This window comes from Parus major, chromosome 1, assembly GCF_001522545.3.
Source record: "Parus major isolate Abel chromosome 1, Parus_major1.1, whole genome shotgun sequence".
NCBI lineage: Eukaryota > Metazoa > Chordata > Aves > Passeriformes > Paridae > Parus > Parus major.
In genome coordinates this window covers 69,510,796-69,522,065 of record NC_031768.1, presented here as the reverse complement: position 1 = coordinate 69,522,065, position 11,270 = coordinate 69,510,796, and positions in this window count along the sequence as shown.

The window sequence follows — 11,270 nt, the reverse complement described above, 5'->3', positions numbered from 1 at the left end:
CTCGCTGACCTCTCAGCTGGGCTCTTTCAGCTTGGGGCAGCACTCTGCACCAGAGCTGCAGGGCAGACCTGCTTTCACCCAGAGCTGTAATAGTGCCTGTGCCCTGGCAGCCCAGCTGTGCCATACAGCACTAGTCCAGGCTTCTCAAAACAGAAACACTTGTCTGGGTTTAAGCTCTAAATGCAAGTGAGTACCACTAAAGAGCTGTTGTGTGTGAGCCCACTGGCATGGAGCTCCCTTTGAAGTCAGTAAAAGGCTTTGCCATTGACTTCACTGGCTGGAAGAATTAGTTGTGGGTTTGGGTGCTTTTTTAACATCATCAGACATTCATTGCACTCTCCCATGAGAGCAGGTTGAATTATCTGTTGTGAATAATTTATCCAGTGAATTTAGTCCTGTTCATGTATAAAAGTGCCATTTGCATTCAGAATTAGAAGTGTTCAATAAGAGCAATATGAGCAAGACATCATTCAACTTACAGGTCTTTTCTGCCAGAGACAGAAGAAAGGACAGATGAGGCAGAAGCCAAGATATTGGCTGGAGGAGGAAGTGTGAGCTACATTTTACAGAGTACAGTTTGTAAATGTGCCTAGCACCCAGAAACCACAGAGACAGGAGACAGAGCAGAACCTCGACCCAGAGCTGCAAGTTCCTCACCTTGACTGTGCCTCCACCAATTGTACCATGTTAGGAGTTTCCCCATCTCTTGGTCATATTTCTGCTCTTTACACAGATGAAGGAAATGTGATAGAAGAGAGAGAACACCAAATGCTCTTGAGAAAATGCAAATAGAAACAGCCAGGCGTACTTTAGAAATCTGAAAGAAGAAACACTGATCATGTATCTTTGGGGAAAAAAATGGGAAAAAATGCTAACAAATAAGACTTGGCCATCTGACTAAAATTCTCAGTTTTTGCACTTTCATCCTGGTGCTTTACTGCATTTCACCAATCCTTTATATCTCACCAGTTCTTCTTATGAGCATTGGGTCCAATGGAAGGAGACTCAGAGATACAAAAGGCAAAGGAGAGGTGACTCAATGCTTCACAGCTGTATGGAACAGACAATTTATTGTGTCATCTTTCTTTCTGTGCCAATATTTGTGGCTATGACAGAAAGAGTGGACTTTCAGCTTGTTTTTCAGCCAGCTAAAAATCCAACTGTTAGTGGAGGAAAGTGACTTGAAGTCAACCTGAAATTACTACTTGGGAAATGTTTTGACAAACTGATATTTTTCCCTATGCATTTGGTTTTAAAAAAAACACTATTTAAATAATCTTGAAGTACCTCTGGAAATGGATAGTCATTCCAAAAAGGAAATGGTAAAGCACTGAATTTTGAAAGTGACAAAGGAAACATTCTCATTTTTTCTTTTATCCTTTTGTTTTAACCTGAAGACATTTATGGATTCATCATGAAACATGACATGCTTTTCAGTCCCCTGAATTATGGCAGGGATTTCTTTACGGCTTCCCTTCATCTCTGTAGGTCTAAAATCGAAGTCTGCTTCTGACAGTGAAAAATGTCATAACTCCACATGCTTGGCAAGGGGGGAAGAAGGACTGACAGACACCTTGCAAAGTGAAAACAAATGAGGAGCTCTAATTTAAAAGCACAGAGAGCCAGCAGGGAGCTCCTGATGACATGCAGACGAGGGGCAGCTGAGCTGCTGTTGATGGGAGAGCTGTTCCTACAACATTTCCCCCGACCTGGCTGAGCCTGAGGTGCATCACGATGCTCCCATGCCGAGCTGCACAGCACGGCCACGCCACCAGGTGTGTTTATTCTAGCTGAAGGGGCTATCAAAAAGGGTCTGTTCTCCAAGGTGGATTTTTTTTTTCATGTTCAGGTTGAGTATGAATGAAGAAAACTAGACAAGAAACACTATATATTAAAAAAAAAAAAAAATTCCCAAAAAATAATATAGAAAATGTAGCATTTATAGGGCTTTGCTCATTTCCGACCACCGTGCCTTCTCCAGTGACCCAGGGGCGGCACCGTCCTGCCCCAGCCTCAATCCCCATGGATCCATCAGGTGGAACAGCAGGATCGGCAGGGATTACAAACCAGCTGCAGAGCCTCACCCTGCTCTCTCCCCAGTCATTACATCAGGCAGATGCTCTCAGTTGCCCCAAAAACCGCAGTCTGAGGCACAGAATAAGCACTGAATAACATCCTAGGTTTCATCGTGTATGAATTAGTGACGGCAGTGACAGGTAGCAAATCGTCTTGTACCTCATTTTGACAGAAGCCTCAGCTTTTGCTATTTCAAGGCTGCCTCATGTGCTGAATGGGAGCACTGGGCACAGGGTGACAGGACAGCGGTGTTTGAAAATCTCTGCAGGAGCTTTTCCCTTCATGATTCATTCCTGTGAAGCTTCAGTGGCTTTGGAGAGTCAGGAGCAGCCCTCCCAACATAAGCAGGATATGCTCAGTTCTAAGACAGAAAACTGACTATTTCTTGGCTGAATTTTTTTCTTTACTTCTTTTTCTTTCTTTTTTTTGTTAGCATTGTCTATGGCCTATTTAATCACATATACTATAGCCTCACAGAATTGTTCAGGTCAGAAAAGACCTTAAAGACCATTGAGTACCGCTGTTAATTGTACATATGCATATATAATTCATGGGGCTCAAAGATGCTACATCAATTTAAAACTTGTAGGTCTTCTTAATGATAAGCAGTGAGTCTAAATCACAGAAGGTGAATTGCAAGACTTTGGCTGGCACAGTGCCTGCATCTAGGCCCCAGCTGGTAATGGGAGAAAGTCAGCAGGCTTTTAGAAAGCAATAGATTAATTAACTTGCCAGGATCTAGAATTTAAGGATGAGTGCAGGGAGGCCCAGAGCAATAATGTGTCCATTGGGAAAACAGTCTCACTACCTAAGAAGTTACTCTGAACACAGCAGTTTCTTTTTACATGGGTAGGTGTGCTATTGCACAGTTAAACTCTTCGGTGCATTACAGTCCCAGGAAATGGGAGAGGTGCTGTTTGCTGGATTACTAAATCAATGGGCTCATTAAGACAGACATAAGTAGTGTCAGATCTCTTTTGATACTTAAAATCTGCTTAGGGAGCCACTGGGAGTAGAAAAAGAGAGCACTTAAAACCAGAAAAAAAAAATCAGGAAAAGAAATGAGGAATTAAAGAATCCCTCTTATTTTCCATGTGAGCATTCTCGCTGTAACACATACCAGTGGCAAGTGGGTGCCCACACAGGTAAAGGGGGAAAGTGTCTGGATTTCTAATATTGCCACTTGTTTGCATTTGTTTGCAATGGATCAATATCCTCTAATTCTGCATATTTCCTTCCTCCCTCTCCAGCCCATTCAGCAGCAGCTAGCACCCCTTCAGGACCATTGCTTTGTTACTCCTACCTCTGTTTTCCCAGGCCAGATCATTTTCCACATCGTTTCCTCAAACCAAAATTTCCTCAGCTGCAGAGACATAATGACCAGAGGTGTGCAGTTCAGCATGACCAGAGCCTGGCTGACTCTTGCTCACAGGCAGCTCAAATTTGGGGACGTGTGTCAGGGAAAATGTTCCTAAGACAGTCTAAAAAATGCAGTATATGGAAGGAAGACTGATGAGTGGCACATAGAAGATGAGGTATAAAGTGAGGAAACTCTCTCAGACTGTCATCTCCACACAGGCTCACCAGAAAATTCCTGAATAACACATAGAAAACTGTCACCAGCAGAATCTGGTATCAGTGCAATGTACAGATAGAGAAGTTCATCATGACTAGGAGATGTGCATGTCCCTGTACAGTATATCTCCAGTCTCTAGGGAGATAATAAACTGTCATTACTGTGTTTTATTGGCTGAAGAGCTGCAGTACTGGGAAGTGTTCAGTGAGCAGAACAAGACCTGTTTCTCAGAATAGTGACCCAGACTCTATTTTCAGAAAATTACGTCTAAACTCCACAAATTTATAGAATTCGAAAGTGCCGGCTGCAAAGCTCTGCAATTTAAGTAAACCAGAACATCCTCTAAATCTCCAAGAAACCATACCAAAAAAGTGCCAAGTTACAGAATCTTGAAAATAAAATCATGCCCTTCCACAGCATAAATGTGGAGGAAAGAAGAAAGCAGCTATTAACTTTTCAGGTGTTTAAACACTGGCCCAGTCAAGCCAAAATGGGAAGAAATCTCATTTCATGAGCCTGCGAGACTGTTAGACTTGAGATCTCCAAGAGAGTGCTTCATGAGAAGGAATACTTGCCCTCACTGGTAACATCCTTGCAGCAAAGGCCAACAACTTCTCTGCATGTGAAAGGAATCCTGTGGCCACCGTGAGGTTTTCTTTTATTACTGCCCCTCAGCCCCAGCATCCCTTCTGGGTGCAACTTCAGAGAGAAAAAAAAGTTCAGCAAGAAATGGATGTTCAGGTTGAACAAACAACCATGGGGTTTCTGAAATCAAGTAAACCATCTGAACTGAGAAAGGATGAGGATACAGTAGTGCATCCAAGATTTTTGTAGACTTTAAAAACAACATTTCTGTATAAATGGCTTATATTTTGCTGTTTTAAAGAGTAAAATATGAAAAAAATAGTAACCCCCCAAAATGAAGCAGAACTTGATCTTGACCCCAAAGAAAATTATTGAATGTTTTCCAGTTCAGTCAACAGACTGAAAAAAATAAATTCTCTGCATATTATATCTGTGTTATCCAACTGTTCTTCCCAATGCAAAACAAAAGGATTACAGCGAAATAAGGAAACAACTGAGAAACTGAAAGAGGGGAAATATCCATCATTTGTCTTAAAGCTAAATACAAATTAAAAATGAAGGCAGTGCATGTAGTCCCCCAAGGGACAGATTTACTTCTAATTAATAATATGTTAGAGCCCTAGCACTTTGCATTAAAAATCCAAAACCTTTTAATCCTACTGGAACAGTATAGTTAGAACCTCAAAGAATTAACCTAGTCCAATCCCAGATTTACTTGCACTGTAATTACTGGAAAATTTTAGACTTTATTTCCTTCCGTATACTGAACTGAAAACAGGAAGATGAAAAAAAATTGCATAAGTATATTTTTTTTACATGGGCATGCTGCCATTTTTTCTTTGGATGTTTGCAGTACCTGAGACATAATAAAAACTTAAATTTTATTTTTAATTCTGCTGGTTAAGTTTTTCTATTTCAAAAACAAATGAAAATAAAATCCTGGCTGTGCAGACTCAGCAGACCTGACAGACAATAGTACCACAGGAGGGATGGGTCTTCCCCACTATCTTTTAATTAAAGCCCAAACAGGAGTGTAAGCAGATTAGGGAGACCATGGGGAATACTGGGTCAGAATATGTTTTTCAAGAAGTTGAGATGCAATTGAGCATGGTTTTTGGAGAACAGTTCTGCTGAGACACTTTTATTGAGAGGTAAGCATTTAGAAAACTTTAATCATGTTGGGGATGCCTGAGGTTTCTCCTTACCTTTGTACTATCTCTGACCTTTCCATTGACTTCAGCAGAAATAGTTCTGATTAGTGTCAGTAGGTATAAAAGAATTGAAACCTTAATTAAAGATTCAGCCTCCCTAAATAGGATACCTAGATAAATGTGAACTATCTTATTTTTAAAGTAAGAAATACTTACCCAATTTTCTAACAAGGCTTTTGTGAGATTCAGTTGACACAGCTACATTTATAAAAAAGTCCTTTCATTACAATTATTGATAGATTCGCTATTAGTTTGATTTCAGGAGTGCTCTGTCTCACTTTCCTCCTCTCCCCTCATTTCATTTTTTATAATACAACCAGGCCCTGGGCAGAACATGGGTCAGAGCAGTTGGGAGCCAGCACCATAGTAAAATGTGGAAATCTTTGGGCTCAGATGAAAGGACTCAGAGGCCAAATGTGAAAGAGGAAAAAGACCACTGAGCATGTGTGAAATACACAGGCTTCAAGGGAATTATTGAAAAGCTTTGGGACCAAATTTGTGCCTTGGGACATGGTGGGAAAGGAGAAAGAGAACTGTGATTTTCATTGTGACAGATTTTCAAAACTAATGACGACATTCAGTCACGCAAATTTTTTTTTAGGAGCCCCAAAACTGCAACTACTCCTCTCTGCAGATACACACTATATATTTTGTGTTTGAAATAGGGTATGTTTTAGCAACTTCCAAAAGGGTTGGCTATAAGATGCCACACAAAACTAGGCCATGCCTTGCAAACCTGTAGGAACCATTGGCTTCCATCTATCTCAAACCAAAAGGTAACTTTTGTCTCCCTGTTCCTTCCTTAACCAGCTGCAGAGTAAACAGCTGCATCTCAGCTAGTTACCCTAAATCCCCTTTCTTTTATGTGGCAAAAGGCAGGTATTCTTAGGGTGCAGTTTATTTGACCTGTGTTTGACCCAGCTTATGGGTGGATGGGGTAAAACTAATTCTAAAAGCTCTGAGCCTGAGTTAAATGTTCAGAGAAAACCAGTTTTCTCAAATCAGCCCCTCTCCAAATGTTTTGATATTCGTGGGGTTTAAGTTATTTCCTCACTTTCCCAAAAACATCAACCAACATTTTTCAGTTCCCATATTTTCCATTTGGGAAAAACATTGTTACGCAGAAATAAAACATTTTCCATCATCTCTAAAGCAAGCATGTGCATTGCCCGATGTACATGCACACGGCAGTGCCTTCTCCTTGCACTGGAGGAGCTACTAAGATGGTCACAAGTTTGCAGGACTGGGACTCTGGTCAAGGTCACACCATGAGAAAGGCTTGGCGCAGACTGGATTTTGGTTGTGTTGGTCCCTCAGAGCTGTGAGGGCTCCTAGAGAAATCTGCCCCCTCTTTTTCTTTCCAGAAGCTCTGCCTTGATGCACACGGATGAGCTCGTTAGCTGGAGGCAGGGGCGGGGATGCTGGTGGCTGGTGGAGCAGCACACGAATCATTTCACAGGCAGCATTTCCCCTGATCCCGTTTCGCTGTCGGTCCCTGACGCGCTGCTCTCACCGAGGAGCTTTGTGTGGGACACACGACACAAATAACACCAGAGGTTTTTTTCCAGGGGGCTATTTTTGACAAGCGCCGTTGCTCTGACAGCAGATCGCTCGATCAATTCTAGCTGAATGTCAGCTAAAGGACGGCTTCTCAGTTGTCTCTTTTCTGCTTTTCTTTTTTTTTTCCACCACTAAGAAAAACGAAGCAGTGGGTGTTGATTTATGACAGTTTTACTGAAATATCTAAGGAGTACAGTGCAGTTTAAGAATAGATTAGTACCAAGAGGAATAATCACTGGGGCTTCCACTCCTACTCTATTTTTCACTTGGACAAAACAGGTTCCCAGAGAAGCACCATTTGAACAAGGGCCGTGCAAGAAACATAGGATTAGGCCCTCTGAGTTGGCTGGAAGTACAGCCAAGCTGGGTACCTGGTGGGCAGAGCAAGCATCCCACAGCCTCTTGGAACATGAAAGTCTCTCTCCAGTGGTGTTTCCACACAAAACAGCTGGATTCAGCATCTACCAAGGACGGTACCTGCAAAACTCCCACCAAACTCTGCAGTCCTGGATCAGGGCCAGGGACAGGCAAACTGGAAACCAGTAGCACCAGTTTGCCCAGTGTCTCTGGCTGATTGTGAAAAGCCCATTTCTCTCAATTCCTGGGCAGGGCATATCATCTCCTGCTTCCAGCAAAACTCAATGGGAAGATTATACACCAATCCAAAAGGTGTTATATCTATTAAATGGGACAGTCAAGATCTTCCACTCTTTTTTGTGGAGTTTTCCATGGAGATTCACAAAAATAGGCTGACAGGTGGTCACAGAGCCTTGCCTGAACTCATGGATTACCAGGACAGAAGGAAGCATCCTGTGGCTGTTAGATCTGCAGACCTGGAAGAAACAAACTGGAGAAAATGACCTGATTTTTTTGAAAACATATGACTATGGCCTGTCTCTCTTTTGACTTTCTTGCTTCATAACACACATGTGCATGCATAGATATGTGCATATCTAAACACACAGAAGTCCCAGAACGTATTTTTCAGAGATTCCTCTCCTTTTCACGCTGGTTTTCAACATGACTAACAGTTTTCTCTCCCTCAAAGTAACTCTCAGTATCAGTTTTTTATCTGTAATTTTATCTATGAAATAGTAGAGGGGATAAACAGACAACAATCTGCATCCTTCACTAACACTTATCTCAGATCAATTGATAATCCCTTGTCGGGCTGATTGCTGTCAAAACCAGGACACGCAAAGGCATTTTTCATTCCCACCATTGCAGCTGTTGTCTTTTTCTGTTAGCCCAATTAAGCAAAGCAAAAAGGAATAGCACCGTATCAGAGCCAGTTTGCCTTAGGATATAAATTGTCGTCTTTTATTTGTTCATAGCCAATGCTGCAAGAATAACAAAGCGATTCCCTAAAACTCAACCACTGTGCTGAAAACACAAAGGAGCCGTTTTTTTCCCTCCAACTCTTGATGGCATCCAGCCACGCTGCCCCATGGCAGCGCCAGCCCTCCCTCAGCCTGGCTGATGGCAGGGCTGTGCACAGCCTCCCCGTGCTGTGTGCGGCCAGCCCCGTGTCCCTGCTGCTGGGCACCGGGGCTCAGCCTCCCTCAGCCTGAGCCCAGCACAGCTGGGCTTCCCCCCACCACTCCACAGCCAAGGGGTTTTGTCTGGGTGCCTCCATCAAAGCTCTTTCCCCTCCTCCACTGCTCCTCCACACTTGGCAGGAGAGAGTCCTACACCTTTCATCTTGGAAAGCAAGAGGGAGCCAGTACTTTTCTCTGGCACTGTTAGCCAAAGCCCTCCTGGAAAGTAGCTGACGCTATTATTGCTGAAGTGTAGCTGACTTATGGTAACAAATGCCAAAGAAGTGCATCACCCTTGTGGCTTGTTGTCTGCATGGCAGGACACCCTGTTGTGTGCTGGATTGTCACATGTAATCTATGCAAATGCAGTCATTAGCTTTAGCAGATGTTTTTCTTATTATGCTGTTTCAAAACTGAAAAAGAGATCAGGAGGCATTTTTGTTTTCCTACCTAGATTTTGGGGAACAGAATAAATTGCAATGGCCCGTTGCTACTGTGAACACACCCTTCCTGATACATAACGCTCTGTACCTACTTCCACTGTATATAAGAACATTTTCATTACTGCTTTTCACTTTCTTCATCTAATTTTCAACAAAAATCATTCTAACAACTTTAGGAAAGTAGGTCTGTGTTTAGTGCCTGCCTCTGACATAGACAGACAAACAGATAACTTAACAAGGTGTCAAATCAGAGAATAAACAGCAAATTTAAGTTCTTCATTCCCGGTCGTTGCTACCAGGCAGTGCCCCTCATCACAGAATACACTTTTTGCCCTCCCTGGGCTCGTGCATCTCCGTTAGGTGCCTATGACAGCTACCAGACAGCAGGTGAGGTAGCTTGGATCCGGCCACTGGGTCTGAGGGGCAAGATGGTTTAGTGGCACGAATGCAGGCTATTTTGTGCCTGGTGTCTCACTACCAGACAGAGCCCTGTGCAGAGAGCAGATACAGCCTCAATGTCCCATCCATGAGCTGTGGTCGGGCCATGAGAGCACCGGGGGCACAACCACGGTCTGACCACGAGAGCTTGCAGTGGGAATTGGGACTGGAACAGGGACCAAGGCAAGACCGACATCAAAGAGGCAAGAAAGAGGGCGAAGCCGAACTAAGAGGATTTGCTGGGGGCTGTGCCAGGAAGCTCCTGGAGCAGCCATATGGCTGCAGGCAGTGCTGGGCACCACCAGCCTCCATGGCTCCTGTGGCCATCCAAGCAGCTTCTCCTCAGCAGCAGGGCAGTGGCATGCTGGGGTGGCCCTGGGCTCCCCACCTGCCTTCCCTACGCTCCGCAGCTGCTCGCCCAGGGCCACCGGGGTCTCCAGGGTGGGGACACAGGGTAGAGAGGCTCAGGCGTGGTGGGTAAGTGAAGCTGGGAGTGGGGGGCTGGAGCATCCCAGCAGAGCTCTGCACCCCACCAGCCCCTGAGCAGGAGCCCACCCATGGGCACAGAAGAGGGCATTAGGGCTGTGCTGCGGTAATTAAGTGAGGATAGTGCATGTATCTCCTGGATATTTAAATGTGAACCAGTTTAACTGAGGTTTAATTAAAGCTGTTGTGAATCAGCTTAAATCTGGGCTCCTTCAGTTCTCTGGGAAGTTTTTAGCTGCAGAGGTGGGATGCTATCTCCCAGAGGCAGGAGGGTTTGAGCTTGTTAATTGTTAGAGGCGTGTGAAAACCTAACTATGCTGACCCAAATGCAGCTCTCAGAAAGGGCTCAGCTCAGTGTCCTTGGAAATCACTGAGTCCCTTAGCTCTGGGAATGGAGTCTCACAGGAACTGGGGACATTCAGCCTTTCCCCTCGCAGTCCCAAAGACAAGGTATACTTTTTCTCTCTTTGTTTTCACCCAGATAAATAGGTTTGTATATCCTAAAGAAAACCAGCCCTGCCAAAATACTCAGCTGCACCAATAAAAGGGAAAGGGTAAGAAAAAGACCAAATAACAACCATTATAACCCCTACTAAGCAATTGGAAAGCACTTAGTGATAAGAAGGTATATAAAATAATAATAATAATGAACTGATCACAGCAGTGCAGAGCCCTCAAGTAAATTTGGTGTGATTCCAGCATCTGACTTGCCTTTTGTATTTCAAATATGATGAAGGATTTAAAGGGAATGATGCTTTTCTATTAATCATTTATAGTATCAATAACTTCTTTTAAGAGTCTTTTTTTTCCCCGTACACTGAGCTTTATGGATGTTCATTATATCAAAGGATTGCAAGTAATTTGCTTCTAGCTAAGGAGAAAGATTTTCAGAGAAGTTTCTCGTAACATCAAAAGTAAAAAGTCATTTCCACAAAGGAAATACATTAACCTGCTACCAGTTAAGAGAATACAGTATCCACAAAATGTCCTTGAAAATTCTAAGTAGCATCAGATGATAAATTATTATCTTGTAATACAGTGCTTGTGCATAGTTGGTTGTGTTAGTTTTACACTTAATAAGAATTGAAAGGAACAAGAATGGCACAGGACACTCCTAAAATGGCAGGAAGCAATAATCAAACACTTTTATCCACCTTCTTTTTACACTGGTAAGGTGTTTTTTTTCTCTCTTTCTTTGAAAGAGAGAGTGCCACAACATACCACTACAAACCTCTGTCTGGTGTGTTGCTCTGTACTGGGGGTTCCCTGCTATAAGCCTTAGCTGCACAATCAGACTACCAGGCTAAATTACAAAGGCAGGGCTCCAAAGTGCAGTTATTTTTATACCACAGCTGTA